This window comes from Saccopteryx leptura, chromosome 6, assembly GCF_036850995.1.
Source record: "Saccopteryx leptura isolate mSacLep1 chromosome 6, mSacLep1_pri_phased_curated, whole genome shotgun sequence".
Classification (NCBI taxonomy): Eukaryota; Metazoa; Chordata; class Mammalia; order Chiroptera; family Emballonuridae; genus Saccopteryx; species Saccopteryx leptura.
Window position 1 is genome coordinate 106,617,104 of NC_089508.1, and position 7,748 is coordinate 106,624,851.

Genomic DNA, 7,748 nt, shown 5'->3' on the forward strand with positions numbered 1-7,748 from the left:
AAATAGTTTTGAAGTACACTGTTCTGAAATGGATTACGTTTTTTAGATAACCATGATAATTTGTTGTAAATAGCAGTGAAGGGTTTTTGGTAGCTTCTGACAAGAAATTTGATGTAAAGAGTTCATTTCAAACACATTAAAACAGGGGTCGGGAACCTATGGCTCGCGTCTGACAAGAAATTTGATGTAAAGAGTTCATTTCAAACACATTAAAATGGGTCGGGAAACTATGGCTCGCGAGCCAGATATGGTTCTTTTGATGGCTGCATCTGGCTCGCAGACAAATCTTTAATAAAAAAATAATAACATTAAAAATATAAAACATTCTCATGTATTACAATCCATTCATTTCCTACCGCTCATGTTCATGGTTGCGGGTGGCTGGAGCCAATCACAGCTGTCCTCTGGGACAACAAATTTTTATTGAATAATGCGGAACGTACACGTGTCATTGTATGGCTCTCTTGGAATTACATTTTAAAATATGGCATTCATGGCTCTCTCAGCCAAAAAGTTTCCCGACCCCTGCATTAAAATGGCTACCCTAGTCATTTCTACGGTGTTAAAATCCAGCCAAAGAAGCAAAAATGTGAGAACTCACTGGTACAAAGCTTTAATTTCTAATATGATAGAGACATAAGTTCATTTTAGAGAGACCAGGCGAGCTTGCTCTGTCACTCTCAGCTGGACTAGAGCATTACTGTACCAGGTATCTGGTTCACATTCACATCTATATATTTCAGATCCATTATTAAAACAGGTTTCTTGTGATTTCTCTGACTGCATCAAAACAGAGAATGTCGGTTTCCTGGTAGGTACCAATAGAATTTCCTGACAATTCTGCTGTTCCTATGGCTCTCTGTGGCAGAGTGGTATCCTAGAATAGAATGGGCCTCTACCTCCAGGAAACAGGTTCCTTTGGTTGTAGCAGGTCTTCAGAGACATAAGTTGCTTGTCCACACTTGCTGCTCAAGACACACTGTATTACTAATTCTTTAAAAAAGAATCATTCTTTTATTTTCTCCCTCTTTTCAGCGAACTTACCCTGGAATCCAAAGCCACTTTTTTTTTCCTAGTCTCTGCTCCAAAGCTGAGCAGTCTATTGCTATAAAATTTCTATGTATTTGTATTCCTGTGACATATGTGTGTGTATATATACAGGGGACCTTGGGTTACGACACACCTATGACAGTGATATAACCCAAATTTTGGTGTAAGTTGAAACACACCCTAGCCTAAGTCACTTACCTATCCTAACACAGTTGTAAAATCATAATCTAGAACATAAAAACACAACTAAGCCACAGAAAAAGGAAAAGGACATAAATATACTATACTTTACACTGTACTGTAGTAACAGAAAAAAATGACAAAAAAAATGAGTGTAAAAAAAGTACGATGCTAATGGCATAAGCTAAAACACTCATATCTCAATTTTTTTAAGGTTTTTATGGGAGTGAGCATCATAAACTCGAAACATCATATGCTGAGACTGTCATAACTCGAGGACCCATGTATATATTTTTTCAGTGAGAGAGTAGGGGACAGACAGGGACAGACAGACAGGAAGAGAAAAAGGTAAGAAGCATCAACTCTTCACTGCGGCTTCCCAGTTGCTCATTGACCATTCTCTAATACGTGCCTTCACCGGGGGACTCCAGCAAAGCCAGCAACCCCTTGCTCAAGCCAGTGACCCTGGGTTTAAGCCAGAGACCTTTAGGCTCAAGCCAACAACCATGGGGCTACAGTATATCTATGATCCCACGCTCAAGCCAGTGACCCTGCATTCAAGCTGGTGAGCCTGTGCTCAAGCTGGATGAGCCCACGCTCAAGCTGGTGACCTCAGGGTTTCAAACCTGGATCCTCAGTATCCCAAGCACAACCTCCATCCTCCATCCACTGCACAACCATCTGGTTATGCCATATATATATATATATATATATATTCTTTTTAAAGGATTATCTCTGTTAGCACTTTTGTAACATTTTTTTACCTGACAGGAAGTGAAAACTTTCCCTTTCCCTTGTTCTTAATAGTCTTCTACCACTTCTTCCTTGTGTTTGCTCATCATAATAATGTAAATTCATGAAGAGGGACAGCCAGGTTAAGCAAGGGCATTGCTGTATACCATAAAATATTACTCACATGCTCACAAACTACTCTTCAAGGCTTCCTTGTGTTCAGAAGGAAATTTGTGCTCCAGAAAGCTGTCACTCTGATAAAGTGTTGGCTCAAAATAAGGGTCATGTCCTTTGGCACTATGTCCTGTTCTAGCAGGGTTGTCGAATCCTTGAAGAAATGGGTCCCCTACAAGTTAAGAGCTCCTAAAGAATTAAACTCGGGCCTGACTGGGCAGTGGCGCAGTGGATAGAATGTTGGACTGGGATGCGGAAGACCCAGGTATGAGACCCCGAGGTCGCCAGCTTGAGAACGGGCTCATCTGGTTTGAGCAAAAGCTCACCAGCTTGAGCCCCAGGTCGCTGGCTCCAGCAAGGGGTTACTCAGTCTGCTGAAGGCCCACGGTCAAGGCACGTATGAGAAAGCAATCAATGAACAATTAAGGTGTTGCGATGTGCAACGAAAAACTAATGATTGATGCTTCTCATCTCTCTCCGTTCCTGTCTGTCTGTCCCTGTCTATCCCTCTCTCTGACACTCTCTCTCTGTCTCTGTAAAAAAAAAAAAAAAAAAAGAAACTCGGGTCAGACCCAGTTTTTGATGAGAAAGTCTCAGGAAGAATTGCCACTTTCACAGATAAAGAGCTTTTTATTTTTATTTATTAATGTTTAATTTTTTAATTAATTTTAGAGAGAGAGAGACAGGAACATCGATCTATCCCTGTATGTGCCCTGACCGGGGGTTGGTCCAGCAACCTCTGCGCTTTGGGACAATGCTCTAACTAACCGAGCTAACTGGCCAGGGAAGAGCTTTTTGTTTTTTTAAAGCAAACCAGGTGTCTCTTGTTTGTTGGTCCAACAAGGGAAGTTCATGTGAGGAAATCAGTGTTGAGCATTATCCCCAGAGATTTTGACACCATCCATATTCTTGTCTCGTTGTTTCTTAACCTCTTAAACTGAAGATTTTGGGGCCTCTGTGAGATGGCCAACCTGGACCTATTAAATTACTTAAAGGTGCTCCAGTTTCAGGAGTTCAAACTTGCAAGTTCTTCATTTTGACCACGGCCTCCTTACCTGCCCCACTCTTTCATCGCAACCACCAGTCCCTGGGCCTACTCTTAGGCCTGGCCCTTCCACACCTGAAGCCCTCTGATATCCCCATCTGGCCTCACTTGCCTTCTCCCCACCCCAGCCCACTCTTAAAGCATTCATCTCAGGGATGGCTTTATTAACGCTGCAGATTCTTTTATTCATTACCTCTGTGGTGTCCATCTTAGTGATTCTTGTTCTTTTCTGGTTTTGTTTTGTTTTTGAGAGAGGGCAGGGAGAGAGACAGGAACCTCGAGCTGCTCCTGTATGTGCCCTGACCGGGGATCGCAGCGGCAACCTTTGTGCTCCCAGACAATGCTCCAACCAACCAAGCTCTCTGGCCAGGGTTTAATTTTTACTGACTTTTTAGGAAGAGAGAGAAAGAGGAGAGGGAAGGGAAGCATTTGTTGTTCCACTCAGTTGTGCATTTTTTGGTTGCTTCCTGTGTGTGCCCTGACTGGAGATTGAACCTGCAACCTTGTTGTTTCAGGACAGCCTTCTTAACTGACTGATCTAACTGACCAAGGCCCATCTTAGCAATTTTAAACCTCATTTTAGGTAACCCCAGATCATTCCACTTTCTTCACTCCTACACACTATACTATGGCTAGAAAAGTCATGAAATTATACTCTTAGAACTTCACTCCCATGCGAAGGCTCTTTTTTTCACCTTTTATTGAATTCTTATTAATTTCCTGAAAGAACGCTCCCAGCCTTTGCAATTTTAATTTGAAAATAAATGTGAAATAAAACACTTCATCTCCTAAAGCTTCATTTACTTGTGTGTTAAGCAGAGAAGATGGGTTACAGCGGTACTTCCCAAACTTTAATGGATATCGAATCACCTGGGGTCTTGTTTGTTTGTTTGTTTGTTTATTTATTTATTTATTTAAGCAAGAGGAGGGGAGATAGTAAGACAGACTCTCACATGCGCCCCAACTGGGATCCACCCAGCAACACCTGTCTGGAGCCAATGCTTGGACCAACCAAGCTATCCTCAGCACCCAAGGCCAACTCTCAGAGCAGTCGAACAACTGGAGAGAGGGAGAGGAGAAGACAGAGAGAGGGGAGGGAGGGGGAGAGAAGAAAGCAGAGGGTCACTTCTCATGTGTGCCCTGACCAGGGCTTGAACCTGGACATCCACACGTTGGGCCAACACTCTGTCTGCTGAGGCAACTGGCCAGAGCCTAGAGTTTTCGTCTAGATAGAAGCAAGGATTAAAGGGAGAATGAGAAAACAAAACATCAAAGTGTGGTTTTATGACAATCTCCATTATGTTTGTTACCAAAACTCAGATGCCCCCTTATGCTGGCTTCCACCATTTCTTGCCTCAATAAAGGTGACCCCTACCTAGTCTTCTAACAATATAGATTCATTTTGCCTGTCTTTGTACTTTATACAGTATAAATGGAATCATTCAGAATGTGCTTTTGTGGTTGACTTCTTCAATTTTATGTGAGGTTCATTGATATTATTGCATGTAACTGTATTTCATTAGTTTTTATTATTATATAATGTTCTAATCTATAATGTGAATATAACACAGTTTATCCATTTTAGTGTTATGGGGCATTTAGATAGCTTCCGGTGTTGGCTTATTACAGAGTGCTACAATGAATAGCATATTATGTTTAATATTGGGCGAAGGCTATGAAAAAATCTCTTGCAGATATTTTTTCCTTTCTTTTCCCATTACTACTGTCTCAGTTTAGGTCTTTAAAAACTTTCATTTAGGCACTGGCCAGATAGCTCGGTTTGTTGGAGTACTGTCGTGATACAAACGGGTTGCCCGTTTGATTCCCGGTCAGGGCACATACAGGAACAGCTCAAAGTTTCTCTCTCCACCCACCCTTCCTCTCTCTCTAAACTCAATCAATCAAATAAAATACTTTCACTTGGACTCCTGATTGATACTTCTATCTGTAGTTCACCATAAATACTGCTACCAAGTTTATCTTCTCAGAGACACAATTTTCAATTGGTGTGCTGCAAGAATATTAAAAACATGCAATACCTGACTAGTTAGGGACACTGACCTCTTTTCTCTTAGATTATCAAATAAAAAAATGACAACAGCCAACACTGCAATAGCTGTTCAGTATGAATGAATCAAAGTTATACTACCGATTTTTTGTTGTTAGATGAGCAAAAACCATATTTTATGGTGTGCCACAGAATTTTAGTAATTAGTTTATTTGTGCCATGAGATGAAAACAGTTGGGAATCGCCATCCCAGAGCATAATTCTAATCATGTTGCTTCTTTTACTGAAAACATTAGATATCTCCCCACTGCCTTCCAACTAGAGCCTGTGTTCCTTAGCTTGACATTCAAGGTCTCCTCCCTACATTTGTACCCTAGTACAGAACGTTTCTGTGTCCTAGTCAAAGTAGGCCAGTGCCACACCCTAACTACAGGCTCCTTTTTCCCCCTCTGCTTCTGTTAATGCCACTCCCATTCTGTGTTGCATTGTGATGTTACCCACACTGATCCTAACACCTGTCAGAATCTTTGTCTTTCCAAGCTGAACTCAAATATACTTCCAGCAGGTAGCTTGCATTCTCTATGGTCCAAGGTAATTTACCATCTGTAGTGCTTTGTTGGACCCTGTCTTATGTATCATGAGCTAGCTGCCTTGTGTTATCTTTTTTATTTTTTAAGAAAGAGGTAGAGAGAGAGAGAGAGAGAGAGAGAGAAGGGAACATCAAGCTGTTCCTGTATGTGCCCTACTGGGAAATCGAACTGGCAACCTCCGTGCTCCAGGACGACACTCCAGCCGAGCTATCCAACCAGAACAACATGGCTTTCATTCATGTTTCACCTTCCCCACTGAACCGTAGTAGGGACCCATCTGTGTGCCTCCCAGATCAGCCAGCCCAGCTTCTTGCCCACAGGAGAGCTCAGTAAATGTTTGTTAAGTTGCTTTGGAGAAGTTATTTAAAAAGATCTTCCTGACTTTTACCTCTGATTCCCACTTCTCCTTTGTGAATTTTCTTCTTGCTCCCAGGTATTTTGTGTATGTGCTGGTTAGCTCAGGAACATACATAGTCTTTGGAGTTTGATGTTTCAAATGATCCTCAAGAAATAACTTCTCAATTGCACCCTCTATAGTCATACCATTTAAACCCCCCTATGTCTTAAATGAGTTAAGTATTTATTAGGCATCTATTATGTACCTGGCACTATGAGAACTGGAATTAAATTTGCTCTGTACATCTTTTTTTCCTTTTTGATATTTTAAATTTTTATTTTTCAATTACAGTTTACATTTATTATTATTTTGTATTAGTTTCAGGTGTATGGCATCGTGGCTAGACAGTCACATTTTACAAAGTGTTCCCCTTAATATTTCCAGTGCCCACCCGGCACCATGAATAGTTATTTGTTGTTGTGAGTCAGGGGGCGCAGAGAGAGAGAGATCAGCAGACGCAATCATCGTGGACTAGCAAAGGACCACCACTCGCTCAGGCAAATGGCCCCGAGTTTGCGCTGTGTCCTATTTTTATTCACAAGACTTTAAAAAGCTTGTTTACTGAGAAATTGGCATAACATCAAGCATAACTTTTACTTAAAGATAATGGAGTACACCTGCATGATAGCTTAATAACAATATAATATCAAAAGGCATTAATTGCTATTACTTCTATGGTTCCCATAACATTCCTCTCTTTTTCTCAAGGGATAACCTTGGAAGGTACAGAAATCTTATGAGAATGTTTTACTGAGAAAAAGCCCAGCAACTGCCTTCAGTCACATAGACCTGTTTTAGTGACCCGCCTTCAAGTCACAAAACAATTCTTTTGGCAAAACATTCTTTTCTTGTTGGCTGTGTTCCCACCCAAGGCCATGCAATGGGTTATTCCACTACAGTTATTACAATATTCCCTATGCTGTACTTAATTTTGGCAATGTTTTAGATCTGTTGATTTTTGAAATTTGTCTTTGTTTCACTACTGTGGATGAAATATAGTCTGGACAAAGTTTGGGGACCTTAAGTGAAGGCCATCAAGTTCTTTCACAGCCAGTAGAAAATAAAACTAGAGCACTCTCTTGCTTTCCTATCAATAACTGGGTTCTTGGTGATAATGATCAGAAACATCTATTTGCTCTCTCTCTCTCACATTATTCCAAGAGAACTTGGCTCATTCTGAGCATCAAAAATGACTTAATTTGTGGTAAGAAAATAGGAATTAGAGGAGGCCAATTAGTAAACCTCAGGAAGAGGAAGTATCTTTAGGCTAAAAGGAAGGCTGTTGAGTCTTATTTCTTCTCTATTCTTGACGCACTTTCTTGGTTCCAGGCCAACCTCTGTACCTCCCTTTCCCAACCTGATTAAGGGGATGGAGTGGGAGTGGGGATGGGGGTAAGGGTTAGGGTGATGAACAGAGTGAATAAAGTTAAATAACACTCATAATGACCCCAAGATATAGGGAAGCACCAATGGTGTGAAAATCTCAGTGAACTGTTTGATTCTCACTGTTCTCATCCTCCTGTTCCCAGTCATGGGTGAGGCTGCATGTGTATGGGACAGGGTGGGTAAGAA